The sequence below is a fragment of the Mirounga angustirostris genome, unplaced genomic scaffold (assembly GCF_029215605.1).
Source record: "Mirounga angustirostris isolate CCGP_5_RB_7025 unplaced genomic scaffold, mMirAng1.0.hap1 SCAF_2, whole genome shotgun sequence".
Lineage (NCBI taxonomy): Eukaryota > Metazoa > Chordata > Mammalia > Carnivora > Phocidae > Mirounga > Mirounga angustirostris.
Genome location: NW_026991710.1, coordinates 150424293 through 150443612, shown reverse-complemented (window position 1 = coordinate 150443612; position 19320 = coordinate 150424293). Strand labels below are relative to the sequence as shown.

Here is a 19320-nt window from a genome sequence, read left to right as displayed (position 1 = left end):
CACCTGGGTGGCTCAGTCAGTTAAGAGTCCAAGTGTTAATTTCAGGATTGTCGTAAGTTCAAACTGCACATTGGGCTCTGCTGGGCGTGGTGCCTAAGTTAAAAAAAATAATATTTAACTTTTAACTGGAGAACTTCTAAATTATTGAATGATTTAATAGTTTATTGGGTTTTTTTCCTACTTAATGAAGCTTACATTTGTGTATATTATTTTCTAAAACCAAACAGTAATGAGATTTTTGGGTTTTTTTTTTTAACAACTTTACTAAGATTTATTTCACATACTGAGATTTATTTCACATACTGTTCACTCAGTTTTGTTTGTTTTAGTTTTTTTTTTTTCCAGTTTTAATGAGAAATCATTGAGGTACATCACTGCAAAAGTTCAAGGTGTATTGCATGATGGTTTGGTTGTGAAATGATTGGCACGGTAGGTTTAGCTAATATCCCTTATTTCCTAGAGATACAATAAAAAGAAAAGAAAGAAAAAAAGAATAAAGGAAAAAAAATGTTCTCTTTGTGATGAGAGCTCTTAAGATTTACTCTCCTAACAGCTGTCCTGTAGATCATCCAGCAGTGGTAACTAGTCATCATGCTGGACATCACATCCCTAGTACTTACGTATCTTATCACTGGAAGTTTGTACCTTTTGACCACTTTCCTCCAGTTCCTCCTTTCCCCATCCTCCACCTCTGGTAACCACAATTCTGACTGATTTCTTTGCTATGAGGTTGGGCTTTCTATTTTTTTTTTCCCCCACATGTAAGTGAAATCATACAGTATTTGTGTCTCTCGGTCTGACTTATTTCACTTAGTGTAATGCCTTCAAGGTCCATCCATGTTGTTGCAAATGGTAGGATTCCTCATCTTTTCATGGCTTAGTAATATTCCATTGTGAATATATACCATAACTTTATTCATTTGTCCATTAGTGGACACTCAGATTGTTTCCATGTCTTGCCTCTTATAAATAATGCTGCTATGAACACGGGGGTGCAAATGTCTTTTCAAGTTAGTGTTTTGGTTTTCTTGAATACATTCCCAGAAGTGGAATTGCCGGACTGTAGGGTAGTTGTATTTTTAATTTTGTGAGGATCCTCCATACTGTTTTCCACAGTGGCTGTACGAGTTTACTATCTCGCCAACAGTGCACGAGGGCTCCGTGCCCTCCACACCCTTGCCAGCATTTATTCTCTCTTGTCTTTTTTATAATAAAAAAGATGCAGGGCGCCTGGGTGGCTCAGTTGGTTAAGCGACTGCCTTCAGCTCAGGTCATGATCCTGGAGTCCCGATATCAAGTCCCACATCAGGCTCCCTGCTCAGCAGGGAGTCTGCTTCTCCCTCTGACCCTCACCCCTCTCATTGTCTCTCTGTCATTCTCTCTCTCTCTCAAAAATAAATAAAATTTTAAAAAAATTAAAAAAAAAAAGATGCATCTATTTATTTTAGAGCGAGAGACAGTGCACAAGCTGGTGGGGGGGCTGTGCAGAGGGGAAGCGGACTTCCTGCTGAGCATGGAGCCCGATGTGGGGCTCCATCTCACAGCCCTGAGATCATGACCTGAGCTGAAACCAAGAGTCAGTTGCTTAAGCGACTGAGCCACCCAGGCGCCCCCTCTCTTGTCTTTTTGATGATGGCCATTCTAACAGGTGTGACGTAATACTTCATTGTGGTTTTAATTTGCATTTCCCTAATGATTAGTGATTGAACATCTTCTCTAGTATGTGTTGGCCATCTATAGGTCGTCTTTGGAGAGATGTTTGCTTAGGTCTTCTGCCCATTTTTGATTTGGGTTATTTAGTTTTTTGCTATTGAGTTGTATGAGTTCCTTATATATTTTAGACATTAACCCCTCATCAGATGTGTGGTTTGCAAATATTTTTTCCCAGCCAGTAGGTTGTCTTTTCACTTTGTTGGTGGTTTCTTCTGCTGTGCAGAAGCTTTTAGTTTGATGTTTTTTATCTTGTTGCTTGAGCTTGAGGTATCATATCAAAAAAAAAAAATCGTTATCAAGATACAAGTCAAGGCTCTTCAGTTGGGAGGGGCCATGAGCAATCCTCAGACTTGGCCCTGAACTAATCCCCCTGCCTGTGTGTAGCGTAGGAACTCTCCCTGACCGGCACTGACTTTGCCCTGAGGGCAATGAGCTCTGCCCACCTGCCTCTCACTTCAAGCCCTGCTGTGGCCACACAGCTTCCAGAAGTTGTGGCCAGCCCTTCTGGTCAGATGGGACTGCAAGACACTCTCCATAGTGGGTGGGGCTGTGATTCAACTCTTTGCCCGGGTCTGGGCAAGCTAGGCTCTAAGGCTGGCAAAATTTCTTGTTTGAGGCTCTAGATCAGGCAGATCTACACCCTGGCAAGGTCCTTAGAGAGCATCCCCAACTTGGGTCTGCAGGTGAGTAGTGCCGCTGCTTGAGATTACTACTTGGGTACTACAGGTACGCACTCGGTCTGCCAAGATCTGTGTGGTGTGCCCGGGTGTTTCCCCTCCAGTGTTCTGTCACAAACAGATTCCCAGTGGCTGAGCCCTGCAGATTCCCCTGCAATCCCTGTGGGGCAGGATCAGAGCAGAGGTTCCTGCAACGTGACCCACAGTGGTCGTCACCCTTGGGTTCTCTTCCTGCTGCAAGAATTGGAGGCTCAGGAGAGGCCTCTCCGCATGGTGCTGCACTGGCCTGGGGGAGCGACGGTGCATGCAACGTGTCGCTGTTCCTCTTACTTCTAACTGCAGCGTGTCTTGGTCTCTGTGGCGTAGGGTAGAGGGGAGGTATGCTTCAGCCTCACCCCTGTGTTCTAGGGTTCTCTCCATGACGTCTTGTTCTAGAATCGTTGTTAGTCATTCTTTTTTTTTTTTTTTTTTTCGTTGTTAGTCATTCTAATGAGAGAGAGCAAAGTCAGGAAGAACCTATGTTGGCATCTTGGTGATGTCATCCATTTAAGTTTCTAGTTCAGTGATTTTTTTTTTTTTCCAGTATGTTCGCAGAGTTGTGCACCGTCACTGTAATTGTAGGCCGTTTCAACATCCCGCAAAGAGATGGTCTATTAGCCCTCTCCACCTTGGGCAAAAACTAATTTACTCTCTTAATATAGCATAAAATTTTTAAAGTTCATGTCATAGCATGTATCACTACATTCCTTTCATCGCTAATATACCACATTTTGTTTCTATCAGTTGGGAGACATTTAGCTTGTTTGCAATTTTAATTATGAATCATGCTGGTTTTGGAGCTCATTTATTGTTCACAGTTTGAAAAATAATTATTAAGCTCTCTTCATTTATTCCCCATTATCTTAAAGGAACAGAAATTAATTCTTTCCATGAGAAAGGAAAAAACAGCTGACCTGACTAGCCCTCTGGCCCTTAGACCTTAGTCTGCCAGTGTTTCGACCTGATTCCTTGGATGACCTCATCACTGGGGCCCTTTGGAGGGATTTATTCAAGAAAAGGCCTTCCTTAATAAATCTTTCTAAAGCTATACACCCACCTCCAGGAGAAACCTGAAAGAAGTGTAGAAGAACAATGAATACTTCAAAATATATGAATTCTTTTTCACTGGCATTTTTGCACTCCAATTAAGACTAAAATTAGAGTTGCCCTTTCTGTTTACACACTCAATATCTGGGGCACATCTTGGGGTCCCAGGAGATGACTCAATGTCATGCTATAAAAAGCTTTCCTTTCTGTTGGGAGAAGAGGGTTTTTTTTTTTTATGGTTAATTTGGAAATGATCTGAATAGCTGCTTAGAAGACAAAAGTGGGGGTTTAACTATAAAAATAGGTTTTGATTTTAAATGAGAAAAGGAAGACTAGAAAGGTTGACTTTGCTCGGATGTCTTACATCTTCCACGGACTACTGATGTGGCTGCCATTGGGAAAATTGTTCAAAATCGAGAAACAGGCTCTGGGCAAATGAATATTATTGCACTGTTCTGGACATTTCCTGTAGAAGGGATTGGATGCTAATAGTATTTTTTAACTCATGTAGACCAGGTTTGCCGATTTGTTACTGTATTTTATGGCGAGGGCATGAGTCATCAAAAAGCCTTTTAAATCTTTTCACTTAAAAATATTAAGGATTCAGGGGAGCCTGGGTGTCTCAGTTGGTTAAGGGTCTGCCTTTGGCTCGAGTCATGATCTCAGCGTCCTGGGATCGAGTCCTGTGTCCAGCTCCCTACTCAGTAGGGAGTCAGCTTCTCCCTCTCCTTCTGCCCGTCCCCGATGCTCATGCTCTCTTTCTTTTCTCTCAAATGAATGAATAAAATCTTTTAAAAATAAAATTAAGAATTCAGGGGCGCCTGGGTGGCTCAGCTGGTTAAGTGTCTGCCTTTGGCTCAGGTCATGTTCCCAGGTCCTGGGATGGAGTCCCACATCGGGCTCCCAGCTCAGTGGGAAGCCAGCGTCTCCCTCTCCCCCTGCTGCTCCCCACCGACTCATGCTCTCTCTCACTGTCTCTCCCTCTCTCCAATAAATAAATAAAATCTTTAAAAATAAATAAAATCAATAATTTAAACAAGATAGGAAAATAAGTTGTCTTCTCTTCTAAACCCAATCAGTAAGTGATGTTAACAGTATAATGCATATCTATGTTTTCCCCCATGCTTATATGGTACAGTATCAGATGGTCAAACATTTTTTTCTCTTTTCAGCTGTAATAGTGCTAAGACAACATTGCCAAAAGTTTTGGAAAAGAATCACTTGCATTTTTTGCCAGCTAATATACTAGCTGTTTTTTAACATTTCCATCCACTCTTCATACGCGTTACAAGTATTAAATATAGTTTTAATATTTACCATTTAAAAACAGCTGCATAATAATTCATTGAATAGAATATTATAATTATGTAATGATTCCACATTTTAATTGCTTTTCTTAGAACCCTGAAAATACCAAAAAAAAAAAAAAAGAAGAAAGAAACCTGAAAATACAGTTACTAGGCCAAAGTATATAAACCACTTTATTTGCCTCTTAATTTTATGTAGTCAAATTGCTATTGAGAAAAAGTTGAATTAACTTATGAAATTAGTTAGAAATTCTGCTCTACCATCAACATCACTTCTCTTGGTACATATTATTTACTAAGATATGGTTTGCATTTCTTTAAATGTTTTATTTTTTAAAAGGTTTGGGGAATATAAACAAATTTTTGCTGGAGAATCTTATCCTGATTGAAAGATTTGAACTGATGTGATAAAAATACTAGATCTTGGTAGAAGAAAAATTTGCCCTATGTTGAGACATGTGTAATATATTCTCTATTGATATATTTGTTTGAAGTCTTAAGGAAAAAAGATTTAAGGAATTAATTAACAAGAGACAATTAAAAGTTTTTATTTTGACCAGTTCTTTATTTAAATGTAATTCTCATGTGACTTCAGGAATCTAAAATATATAGATTATTGAGAAAATTTAAAGATAATTTCTAGTGTGCAAGAATTGACCAGAGTAAGCCCCTCTCCCCCAAGGATTGTGCTTTCCCAATTTTTTCACACTCAAGGCACTGAGAAAATACATCATTAAAAGCGTAATTTTAAGATGTCATAGAACATGCCATTTTTTGTAACACACCATTTTTATGTTCCATTAAGAAAGAAAAAGCTTGGGGCGCCTGGGTGGCTCAGTCAGTTAAGCGACTGCCTTCGGCTCAGGTCATGATCCTGGAGTCCTGGGATCGAGTCCCGCATCGGGCTCCCTGCTCGGCGGGGAGTCTGCTTCTCCCTCTGACCCTATCCCCTCTCATGCTCTCTCTATCTCATTGTCTCTCTCAAATAAATAAATAAAATATTTAAAAAAAAAAAAAAAAGAAAGAAAAAGCTTTTCCAATTAAGCAGGCTTTTACATTACTTGGAATTAATATTTTATATCTTACTGGAGAATTCCTTTCAACTTTACCAGACATAGATTTTTATCACTCGTGCATACATAAAAAGAGAAATAGTCAAATGCATATTTGGTATACCTAAGATTTCTGGTCTGACTTTCTGAATCACTGTTGACTCGGATGTCTCCTTTTTTCTCCCCAGTGTTATTCTCTGTGCCAATAAGAGAGCATTTCTTAAAAGAATTCATAAACACCAGAATCATCGGTGCTGTAAATCAGCTTTATAATCCTATCAAGTTAGTGTCTTTGTGAAGCTTCTTCAGGGATGTAGCTAAGTGTATCTGATTCACCTACAACTGGCGCCCAAGAGCTTGAAACCTGACACCCACCCTGCAGGTTTCTCTGCTGAGCTTTTCAAGGTGCCTGTGGAGGCCATGCCAACATTATGAAAATTGCCACCTGCTCAACAGCAGTTATAAGATACAGCCTGGGGTGCCTGGGTGGCTCAGTCGTTAAGCATCTGCCTTCGGCTCAGCATGATCCCAGGGTCCTGGGATCGAGCCCGGCATCAGGCTCCCTGCTCTGCTGGAAGCCTGCTTCTCCCTCTCCCACTCCCCCTACTTGTGCTCTCTCTCTCTCTGGCAAATAAATAAATAGAATCTTAAAAAAAAAAAAAAAAAAAAAAAAAAGATACAGCCTGATTTCAAAGATGTTAAAGCATGGAAGAAAATGTGACTCTCAGCCATAAAAAAAAAAAAAAAAAATGAAATCTTGCCATTTGCAACGACGTGGATGGAACTAGAGGGTACTATGCTAAGCGATACGTGTCAGTCAGAGAAACACAAATACCATATGATTTCACTCATGTGGAATTTAAGAAACTAAACAGGACCACAGGGGAAGGGAAGGAAAAATAAATCAAGATGAAATCAGAGAGGGAGACAAGCAATGAGAGACTCTTAATCATGGAAACACACTGAGGGTTGCTGGAGGGGAGAAGGGTGGGTGGACGGGGAACTGGGTGAGGGGCACTAAGGAGGGCATGTGATGTAATGAGCACTGGGTGTCATATGCAACTGATGAATCATTGAACTCTACCTCTGAAACTAATAATACACTATATATTAATTAATTTAAATTTTTTTTTTTTTTTAGTGTGAGTCTTAGCACAGATAGCTATGATGGATAGATATGTAATGCATTTATACCAGTGGAGTCCAAGGGCAGCCCCTGCCCTACTCTGGCTGCCATTCTTGGGCCACCTACCTACCTTTTACATTGCTGGGGTCAGGGGGATTGACGAGTAAGGTGGGCACCAGACTTGTTGCTAAGGATGACACTTCACGGGGGAGGCAGTAAGGTTCTAGTGAAGATGAGTCAATATTTCCATTCCTGTTTTTCCCTTAAATAAACTCGTGTCAAAACAGCTTATTTTTAAAAATAGTTTTCTTAAAATTATTTAGCATATTCATATTAAAGCAAAAGTATTTGGTTAGGGAATAGATAATTGCTTAAATAACCGTTTCCACTCAGTGAAATAGGTAGAATGTCTATATTGCAACAGTTGGAAAATTTCTAATTTTCTCCTAAAGTCCTGGAGTTGTCTGGGGAAAGATTTGCGAAATATCTGCCATATGCCTTGAAATTAATTTTGCAATGTTTACTAAATTTTGGAAATGAACTGCTGTGCTGACATATTTTGTCAGTCTCGAAACAGATGGGATTCTGTTTGAAAGGGAGAAATTAATAATTTTTAAGAATCTGTTTTAATAAAAGACTTAAAAACTGTCCCTGTTAATGTTGAATTCTGGTCACAAGCTAGTAGTTTAGGTAATTGTACAGAAACTGTTTTTTCAACATTTCCTTTCAGTAAAGACAATTTACAATTCCCTAGAAAGACTCCTTTGCACCAAAAAAAAACAATGCTCTTTATTTTATGTTTTAATACTCAGTAAATGCTTCTGTTTTGCTATCATTTTTCACAGTAAGTATCAGGAAACCCAGAATGACTTCATAATTTAAATAAATCTATCCTGGAACGCCTGGGCGGCTAAGTTGGTTAAGTGGCTGCCTTCAGCTCAGGTTCTGATCCTAAGGTCCTGGGATCGAGTCCCACATTGGGCTCCCTGCTCAGCAAGGAGCCTGTTCTCCCTCTGCTGCTCCCCTTGCTTGTGCTTCCTCTCTGTGTCAAATAAATAAATAAAGTCTAAAAAAAAAAAAATCTATCACTTCTACTTCTCCTATTCCCATAGAAACTTAAAAATATTGTTTGGTATTTTCCCCCTTTCTACTTAAAAGATGTGTGCATATTTACAATCTTATTTCCCTTTATTTTATTCACTTGTGTGTCACATGTTGCCATCGATTCTAGTGAATGTAAATGCATGTGTAATCCTACTAGATCCCAAAATTCTTAAACATTTCTTACCTAAGTATAACATAACATGGTATCCAAATCTTATGTGTACCGATGGATGCCTTTTTAGAGATATGTAAACCTATGCAACCACTACCTAGAATCAGGATATAAAATATGTGAGTTCCCAGAACCCCTCTCATACCCCTTCATTATCACTACCAATCTTATCCTAAAGGCAACAACATCCTGAATTCTAACACTATAGATAAGTTTTGTTGTCTTGGAATTACATAAATAAAATCACAGAATCCTTTTTTTGGCTTCTTTTGTTCAACATGATATTCATGAGATCCATCCATGCCATTGTGTGTAGACATGTTTGTTTCACTGCTGTATAGTATTCCAGTGCATGTTAATATCAGCATAAAAAAAAAAAAAAAACAATTTTCCCCAAAGATAACAGGCTTTTGAGGAATATAGTGATTTGCAGCCTCCCCGCCCCTCCCCACTTTGGATTTGGTCCTTGGGTCCTAGTAGAGTGGGTCCTCCATTCCTCCTTTCTGAGCCCAACAGGAATTATCCTTCTGCTGCAGACCCGAGAGTGGATCTGTGGATGGGAGAAAGGAGTTTCCTAAGCCTGCTAGATCTAGAGACATTTCCCCTCAACCTGGCGGGCCTGGCCCTGCCCCTGCCCCTGCACCACCCCCTAGGCTCCCTGGCACTCGAGCGCCCCCCACACCCCCGCGGTGCCTTGCACTTGTTTTTTTTTCCTCCAGAAATCCAGGGGCGGGGGTGATGGGGATGAGGCCTGTCAAGGGGGTCCCAAGGGAGAGGAGAGGACAGGCTCTCAGGAATCCTTTATTTTTACAGCAATAATAATGACAGTGGGGAAACATGAGGGAGAAAACCAGACCATTAAAACTGCTGGTGGTTTAATCCCCCCCATCAAAAAAAATCAATTTTAATTCTGATGGACATTTGGGTTATTTCCAGTTTGGGGCTATTATGAATAGGGGTGCCATGAGCTTTCTTTTATGTGCCTGTTGGTGAATGTAAGTTTGCATTTCTATTGAGTGTAGGCCTAGGGTCTGTAGCATATGCTGGGTCATAGTGTAAGTTCACCTTTGGTGTTCCCTAACAGTGCCCCAAACAGTATGCGGGTTCTGCACATCCTTGCTAACATTTAGTGTTGGCAGACTCTTCAATTTCAGTTATTCTGGTGAATGACTAGTAAGATCTCATTATGGTTTTTATTTCTTTGTCTAATTTCTATTGAGATATATATGCACAAGAATGCACAAATTCTACAGGCAGAGGGTGTAGAGCTTTTTCATAGAGCTTAATAACATTGTTTCAATCACTTTAATAGAATTTATTATTTAGAGCAGTTACAGATTCACAACAAAGTGGAGTGGAAAGTACAGAGTTCCCGTAGACACCCTGGCCCCCAACATGCACAACCTCCGCCATTATCAACTCCCCCCACCAGAGTGGGACATTTGGTACAATCAATGAACCTACTACACTGACAACATCATAAAGACCCAAAATCCATAGTGTACATTCGTGTTCACTCTGGGCGTTGTACATTCTATGGGTTTGTACAAATATATAATGACAGGCATACAGCATTATGGTACCATACAGAATAGGTTCGCTGTCCTAAAAACCCTGTGTTCCACTGAATCATCCCACCCTCCTAGCAACCACTGATTCTTTATTTTTTTTTTTAATTTTTGCATCCCTGGGCGGGCCCAAACACCACTGATTTTCTATTGTCTCCGTAGTTTGGCCTTTCCTAGAATGTCATATAGTTAGAATCATATAGTGTGTAGCCTTTGCAGACTGGCTTCTTTCACTCAGTAATACGTGCTTACGTTTCTTTCATGTCTTTTCACAGCTTGATAGCTCATTTGTTTTTCATCTTAAATAATATTCCGTGTCTAGATGTACCACAGTTTATCTAATCATCTATTGAAGGACATCTTGGTTGCTTCCAAGCTTTGGCAATTATGAATACAGGTGCTATAAACATCCTTGAGGAGGTTTTTGTGTGGATGTTAAGTTTTCAATGCCTTTGGGTAAATACGAAGGCATGAGATGGCTGGATCACTTGGTAAGAATATGTTTAGTTTTGTAAGACACTGCCAGACTGTCTTCCCAAATGGCTGTACTATTCTGAGTTCCCACCAGCAATGAATGAGGGTACCTGTCGCTCCAGCGTTTGGTGTTGCTAGTGTTTAGAAATTGGGCCATTCTAGGGGCACCTGGGTGGCTCAGTCGTTAAGCGTCTGCCTTCGGCTCGGGTCACGATCCCAGGGTCCTGGGATCGAGCCCCACATCGGGCTCTCTGCTCCGTGGGAAGCCTGCTTCTCCCTCTCCCACTCCCCCTGCTTGTGTTCCTGCTCTCGCTGTGTCTCTCTCTGTCAAATAGATAAATAAAATCTTAAATAAAATAAAATTAAATTAAATTAAATTAAAAATTAAAAAAAAAAAGAAATTTGGCCATTCTAATAGATGTGTAGTGGTACTGTCGTTTTGCTTTTCAATTCCCTAACGACATATGGCGCTAAGCATCTTTTGCATATGCTTATTTGCCATCTGTATCTTCAGTAAGGTGACTGTTCAGGTCTTTGTCCATTTTCAAATTGGGTTTTTCATTTTCTTATTGTTGAATTTTAAGTGTCCTTTGTGTATTTTAGATAACAATCTTTTTCCAGATATGTCTTTTACAAATCTTTTCTCTTCTTCTCTTCTCTTCTTCTCTTCTGTTCTCTTCTCTTCTTTTTGAGAGAGAGAGAGCACATGTGCAAGTGGAGGGGGGAGGGGCAGAAGGAGAGGGAGAGAGAATCTCAAGCAGAATCTACACTCAGTGCAGAGTCCGACATGGGGCTCAGGCTCACAGCCCTGAGATCGTGACCAGAGCTGAAATCAACAGTCAGAGGCTTAACCGACTGAGCCACCCAGATGCCCAGCAAATATTTTTGCCTAGTTTCTGGCTTGTTATCTCATTCTCCTGACGATGTCTTTTACAGAGCAGAAGCTTTTAATTTTAAGGAACTCTTGCTAAGTTTCTTAGAGCTTAATACATTTTTACACACACATATCCTATGGAACCACCACCCAAATCAAGATATAGAATATTTCCAGAACCCCAGAAGATTCCCTTCTGGCCCCACCCCTAAAGGTAAACCACTGTTTAGGATTTATCATAGGTTAGTTTTGCCTGTTTTTTAGCTTCACGTAAACAAAATCACTCAATACATTCAAGTTTGTGTCCAGCTGCTTTTGCTGAACATAATGTTCTTTTTAAAATTATTGCTGCATTATAAGAATATACCATAATCTGTTTGCCTTTAGGTGGACATTTGGGTTTTTCCAATTTGGGACCATTATGGATAATGCTTTGAACATGTTTGTAAGTGTTTTTTAATACACACATGCATGCATTTATATGGGTTTATCCCTATGTGTGAAATTGCTGGGACATCAGGAGTGCATATGAAAAACCAATTCAAATGTTGGCAGCAGGGGAGTGGGGGGGGCAGTGTTCTCTACACCAACAGTGTTTGTGTGAACTCACATTCCTGTCAGCAGAGTTGGAGAATTCCAAGTGCTCCATATTTTTGTCAGTACTTGGTGTTTTCTTCTCATTACATTTTAGCCACTCTGGTGGTTACATACTGCAGTTGCATTCTGATTTTAACTTTTATATCCCTGATGCAGAAGCATACTTTTTCATATGCTTGTTGGCCTTTTGGGATATCCTCTTTTGTGAAAAGTCTGCTCAAGGGATTTGCCCACTCTTTTCTTATTGTGTTGTCTTGTCTTTCTTATAATCGTCAGGAGCTATTTAGGTATTAGATATTCTGAATGTAAGACTTTTGTTAGGCATATGTATTAAAAATGTCTTCTCCTCCTCTATGGGTTGACTTTTTACTCTTGATGAAATCTTTTGATTAGCAGAAGTTCTTAGTTTGATGAAGTCCTGCTCATCAAACATGCCCTTTGTGGCCAGGGCTTTTGTGTCTTCCTTGAGAAATTCGTTACCTACCGTAGAGTCATGAAAATAATCTCTGTTATCTATTAAAAGGTTTAGTGTTTCACCTTTCACATTTAGATTTACAATCTACCTGGAATTAATGTGTGTACGATGAGAGGTAGAGCTCAAGAGACACTGTTCTTGTGGATATCCACTTGATCCAACACCACGTTCCAGAAAGTCCTCTCTTTCCCCACTACGCACATCCATCACGTGACTGTCCATGTGTGGATCTGTTCCTGGACTCTGCATTTTGTTTCATTAGTCTGTTTGTCTATTCTTACACTAATGCCACACTGTCTGAATTACTTGAGCTTTATAAAAAGTCTTGAGAAAGAAAATCTGACAGACAAAGCCTCTCTCACCTTAACATTTCTTCTTCAAAAGTGCCTTGGCCAGGGGTGCCTGATTGGCTCAGTCCAAAGAGCATGGGACTCTTGATCTCAGGGTCGTGAGTTCGAGCCCCACGTTGGGTATAGAGATTACTAAAGAAAATAATAATAAATAAATAAACAAATAAATAAATAAACCAAAAGTGCCTTGGCTATTCTTGGCCCTTTGAATTTATATAGGATTTTTAAAAATCATCTGGTTAGTTTCCTCAAAATCTCTGCTGGGATTTTTATTGGGACTACATTGCATCTATAGATTAATTTCAGGGAGAGCTGATGTCTTTATAATTGAGTCTTTAAATCCATGAACAAGGCCCATCTCCCAACTTCTTTACATTTTCTACAATTTTCTCAATATCTGCTTTTCTTACGCACAGAGAAGACTTACATATCATTTGTTAGATTTATTCCTAGGTAGTTCATTTTTTTTCAGTGCTATTTAAATAGTATCTTTAAAATATTTTGGTTTTTTTTCTTCTTTTGTACATTGGCCTGTATAAATTCCTTATTAATTTCTATAGTTTATAGTTTTTTTTGGATGTCCTATTTTTAAAAAATCATGTCACCTGTGAATCTTGACAATTTTGTTTCCTTCTTTCCAATCTCCATGCATTTCTTTATCTTGCATTTTAGCACTGGGTATGACTTTGAGCATGAGGTTGAATGGAAGTGATACCCGTAAGCACATTTGTGTTTTCCCATCTCAGTGGGAAGGCTTTCAAGATATCACCATTCAGTATAATATTTGCTGTAGGCTTTTTATAGATATCCTTTCTTAGATTAAAGAAAATCCCTTTCATTTCTGGTTTGCTGTAAATGTTCTTACTATGAATTTTATCAAATGTTTTTTCTGCATCTATTAAAACAATCACATGATTTTTTTCCTTTATTCTGTTGATGTGTCAGATTCCACAGATTAATTTTTGAAAGTTAAATCAACTTGCATTCCTAGAGATACTAGTTTTTTCTACATTGTTGGATTTGATTTGCTAATATTTTGTTTAGGATATTTGCATCTATGTTGATGAGAGACATTAGTCTATAATTTTCTTTCTTTGTATGTCCTCATTAGGTTTTGTTATCAAAATTATGTTGGCCTCTTTTTTTTTTTTAAGATTTTATTTATTTATTTGAGAGAGAGAGAGAATGAGAGACAGAGAGCACGAGAGGGAAGAGGGCAGAGGGGGAAGCAGACACCCCGCTGAACAGGGAGCCCGATGTGGGACTCGATCCCGGGACTCCAGGATCATGACCTGAGCCGAAGGCAGTCGCTTAACCAACCGAGCCACCCAGGTGCCCTATGTTGGCCTCTTAAGATGAATTGAGGGCTGTTTGATATTCTCCTATTCTCTGAAACTGTTTGTGTAATGTTGGTGTTATTTTTTTTTCCTTAAATATTAGAAGAATTCACCAATGAAGCCATCTGGAACTGCCTTTTTGTGTGTGGGGGCGGGGGCGGCGGTGCAAAATTCTTCTGATAAGTTCTTTTCAGCTAAAATAAGCCAAAATTGATTTCTGGTGCTTAAAACTGAGGTAGTATTATACAATATTATAGATCATAATGAAAGAAGGGAATCACAAATGAGCCTAGATTTGAGGAAGGTGAAGTCATATACTTTGGTTTGAAATTTATTAAAATTAATGCGATGTCAAAAAGGAAATTTTCAAAAAGCAAGTCAATATTCTTCTAATCAGTGAACCAAAGAATGTTCTATTTTCTTTTTCCTTTAAATATGTGTCATGTGGTTTTGTGCGAGAAAGTTGATTTTTTTCCTTTTAAAGCTCAAAAGGCTAAATTTATTAGAGAAGTTCAAATAATGGAATTAAAGGAGAATTCTGAACCTCATAGATTTTGTGGTTGTAGGAAAAGAGTGAATTCAATTAATCAAATGATGTGGGAAACAGGCAGAAGAAAAATTATTACATTTCCTTACTACTTAGAGCCCACTGACAAATCCTTGAAACAAGCAGAGTGACATTCCTCTAGGGCCTGGATGTTGATACTATGCTAAGGGCAAAAGACAATCTTAGCCTTACCCCTAGGATCCTGTAAGTCTACTTTTACATATGGAAATTCCTTTGGAAACTTCCTTTATCTCTACCCCCGAAGATACCTGTTGGCAATCATCCCCCAAGCATATGACCCACTGATATACATCTGAAGGGTCTCATGACTCAGGTTTTACTAGACAGTAATAAATGACCTTTTCCCAACAATAGCTAGCCCCCTCAAGGTCCTGGAAACCTTGTTTCTAAAATTCCTCAGAGACTTCTGCTATCCCTAAACCCCTCCCAACTTAAAAGTATAGGGGCGCCTACGTAGCTCAGTCGGTTAAGCTTCTAACTTCAGCTCAGGGCATGATCTCAGGGTCCTGGGATTGAGTCCTGCGTAGGGCTCCACACTCAGTGGAGTGTCTGCTTCCCCCCTTCCCCTACCCCTCCCCCACTCATGTTTTCTCTCTCTCTTTCTCTCTCTCTCTCTGTCTCAAATAAATAAATAAAATCTTAAAAAAAAAAAGTATATAATGGGCCACTCCTCATGACCCCGGTGCAGCTCTTTCTGCCCACGGGTCCTGTACCCATGTTTTAATAAAACCACTTTTTTGCACCAAAGACGTCTCAAGAAGTCTTTCTTGGCGATCAGCTTCGAACTCTAACGTCTTTCCTACATCAATACTAGTTTAACACAATGGGTAAAAATGACTACTGAAACATTCCAATGCCATATATAAAGTACTGTCATATGACTTTCTGTTTTGTTTGCCAACCAGTTTTCATGAAAGAATTCTCTTGATTTCACTGTTACATTGAAGGCTTTCAGTCACCTCCATTAATATAGATCTAAAAGATCAACTGTGTAATATTATAATAGGTACATTTTCTTTATGACAATTCACATCTACTACTAGAAACACTACCTGTTGAAGATGTCTCCGCTGGATGGCCAATCCCATGTAATCAGGGACTACTTTTCTGCCAACACATACTTTATCATTTTCTTTCCATAGGAGGCACAAAATTAGTATTTGATGATGTAGGACAGATGCTTGGGGGATGATTGCCAACAGGTATCTGGGGGGGGTAGAGATAAAGGAAGTTTCCAAAGGAATTTCCATATGTTAAAGTAGACTTACAGGATCCTAGGGGTAAGGCTAAGATTGCCTTTTGCCCTTAGCATAGTATCAACATCCAGGCAGTTGAGTCCCTAGAGGAATGTCACTCTGCCTGTTTCAAGAACTTGTCAGTGGGCTCTAAGTAGAAGGAAATTCAATAATTTTTCTTCTGCCTATGTTTCTCACAACAGCATTAAAACATATAAAGACTTCTGTTTTCCAGGAGATGGAATAGATGCACTTTTCCCTATTCTTTCTGCTAGTGCAACAGAGATCCCTGAACATTGTATCTAAAATAAACATAAGATGGCTCTGAAAGTTGTAGAGAAGAAGGAAGACTGACTTGGGAACTTGAGATCTGAGCAATGACATACTGGTGAGTTCCCTGGGTTTGCTTTTGGCCTTGTATTTCTTAGACTGGTGAATTATCATTGAGTTTGGAATCCTGAACCTGCTTTATAATTGTGATTTAACTTTGCTTTATGAGTGAATAAAGCTGACATTGTGGAAAGACACACCTCGTGTGTGCGCCTTCACAGCATCCTCGTGACCCTGGGCCATAAAGCAAACCTCAACGTATTCAAATGGACTGAAATCATATAGAACGTGTTCTTCAACCACAGTGGAGGCAAAGTAGAAATCCGTAACAGAATGATAACAGGAAAATATCTGAACACTTTGAAACTAAACAGCATACTTATAAATAATCCATGGATCAGAGGGAGGTATTAAAGAAATAGCCAATGGAGATAAAGGAGTGCACTTGTCACGAGCACCCGGTGTTGTATGGAAGTGTTGAATCCCTATATGGCACACCTGAAACTAATATTACATTAACTCACTGGAATTGAAATAAAAACTTAAAAAAATTTTAAATTAAAAAAAAAGATAAGTGTTTCTAAAAACAAATTTAAAGAAATTTTAAAAATACATTTAACTGATCTTTCTTTCTTTTTTTTTTTTGAGAGAGCTGGAAATCATCACTCTGTCCTAACAAAAACTAAAAAGCTGAGCAAACTGGGGCACCTGGGTGGCTCAGTCGGTTAAGTGTCCGACTCTTGATCTCAGCTCAGGTCTCCATCTCAGAATCCTGAGAGCCTACTTAAAAAAAAAAAAGAAAGCTGGGCAAACTGAAAAATCAACAACTCTCAGGGTCTGTCAGAGAAGTGAGGTCACAGGGCAAACTGCCGCCTCCAAAACTGGAGAAACCCTGCACGGGGACTGATGAGTCCATGCTGGACTGATCAGCATGGACGAGCTGGAGATGGGAAACCCCAGGGAGACTTCATCATCAAGGGGGCCCCACGCTTCAGTGAATTTTACTCAGGTGCTTGACTGAGGTTCTCACATGAACATTAGAAAAAAAATCCCCTTGTGGTCTGGCAGGAAGAGGGGAGAAAGGACCAATTTGACATATGCCAGAGGGTTCTAGTCTTCTTGGTTTTTTTTTTTAAGATTTTATTTATTTATTTGAGAGAGAGAGAGCACATGAAAGGGGGGAGGCCCAGAGGGAGAAGCAGACTCCCCGCTGAGCAGGGAGCCCCATGCGGGATTTGATCCCCAGACTCCAGGATCATGACCTGAGCCCCAGGCAGTCGCTTAACCAGTTGAGCCACCCAGGCGCCCCCTATTCTTCTTAACAAGGAGAAACCGGTTAGAAACCTGCTCGGGTTCTGTCAACTAAGTGCCCTGGCTCTAGCCTTCCACAGAGAAAGGAAACACCCAGCTCCAGCCCACTTGAGCCGTCCTGGCCCACCCAAGGGGCCGGGGGCATGGTGATGAGGGAGCAGAAGGTCGGCTGAGGACAAAGCACAAGCCTACACCCCGCCATGCCTCCCCGCCACCCCACACTCCCAGGTGGGGTCTGTGCGACATTCCGCAGGCACTCCTGGCTGCCCTAAAGTGAAGGGAAGGAAAAGCAAACGGTTAACTTATAGAGATTATAGTCCTGCAAGACGGGAGTCTCCCTCAGTTTACAAATGTCTTAGTGATTTACTGGGAAAAAGCATTCTTAGCAATAACCAAACTTCCAGAAGGCAGTGTAGATAAAATTAAATGTCTTTATAATCTGCAGCCCATTGACGGATACTTGAATGGGGCAGAGTATAATGTTCCTCCAGGAAGCTCCCAACTGTCTTAATGTTAATGCCCTGCTAGAGGGAAAAACAACCTTAGCTCCACAATGGCAAGACCTCTAGTGTCTTGTAGGTCCTCTTCAGCATTTGAAAGTTCTTTTGAACACCTCCCTTTTCCCTTACCTCCCCCAACTCCAAGTATATAATCAGTCACCCCTTACAACCCTGGTGCAGCAGCTCTTTCTACCCTTGGGTCCTCTCCTCGTGCTTTAATAAAACCACCTTTTTGCACCAAAGACGTCTCAAGAATTCTTTCTTGGCCATCAGCTCTGGACCTCACCGCACCAAACCTCACCTATATTCCAAAACAACATCAGTAGGACTACGAAGCTTCTGCGAAGTTCACAGGCATTGGTATGGACTCATGATAAACCTGAGACCTACTCACGGGACTGCAGAACACTCCCCCTCCCCCACACCTTTCTAGCACATTCCTAAAGGCCTATTTGCAGCAGTTCCTTTTACCCAGTACTTCATGTTCAATTATCAAAAAATTAAGAGACATACTAAAAGGTATAAAACACAGTTTAAAGAGGTGGAGAGAGCATCAGATCCAGACTCAGTTATGACGAGGATGTTGGAATTATCAGACTGGGAATTTAAAAGAACTATGATTAATATGCTAAGGGCTCAAATGGGTAAAAGAGACAGCACACAAGAACGGATGGGCAACGTAAGCAGAGAGGGAGAAATTCTAAGAAAGCATGAAAAAGAAATGCTACAAATCAAAAACATTGGAACAGAAATGAAGAGGGCCTTTAATGGGCGTATTAGTGGACAGGACATGGTTGAGGAAAATCAACAATCTAAACTTGAGGCTATTTGAATGGAAACCTCCAAACCTGAAAATCAAAGAGACTGAAAAAAACCCTCAGACCAGAATATCCAAGAATCATGGAACAACCATGAAAGGTCTAGAGTACACACATAATGGGAATTCCAGAAGGAAAAGTGAGAAAGGAACAAAAGAAATATTTTAAACAATGACTGAAAATTTCCCCAAATTAATGTCACACACCCAACCACAGGGAGCTCAGAGAATAAAAAGCAGAATAAAAACTCCCATAAAGGAGATCTTCCGGCCCAGATGGATTCACTGGAGAATTGTACCAAATGTCCAAAGAAGAATGAACACTAATTCTACACAATCTCTTCCGGAGAATAGAAGAGGAGGGAATACTTTGCAATTAATTCGATGAAGTTGGTATTATATGGATACCAAAACCAGACAAAGCCAGTGCCGAGAAAGAAAACTGCAGAACAGTATTTCTCGTGACTATAGATGTAAAGATCCCTAACAAAATATTAGCAAATAGAATTAAGCACTATATAAAAAGAATCATACACCATTACAAGTGTTTACCCCAAGGGGACAAGGTTGTTTCAATATTCAAGTCAATGTAATCCGTACTATTAACAGCCTAAAAATAAAAACTACACGATCATATCAATCCATGC

The 19320-nt window shown here is 40.0% G+C and overlaps 1 long non-coding RNA gene across 1 annotated transcript in view; it reads left to right on the top strand.

The window, feature by feature from the left end:
• Positions 1 to 15747: 15747 nt before the first annotated feature.
• LOC135363677 (uncharacterized) overlaps positions 15748 to 19320 on the top strand; it is a 29736-nt gene continuing 26163 nt past the window's right edge. Inside the window, exon 1 of the long non-coding RNA XR_010409644.1 lies at positions 15748 to 16103. This is a non-coding gene — a long non-coding RNA (uncharacterized LOC135363677). The remainder of the gene's footprint in view (positions 16104 to 19320) is intronic.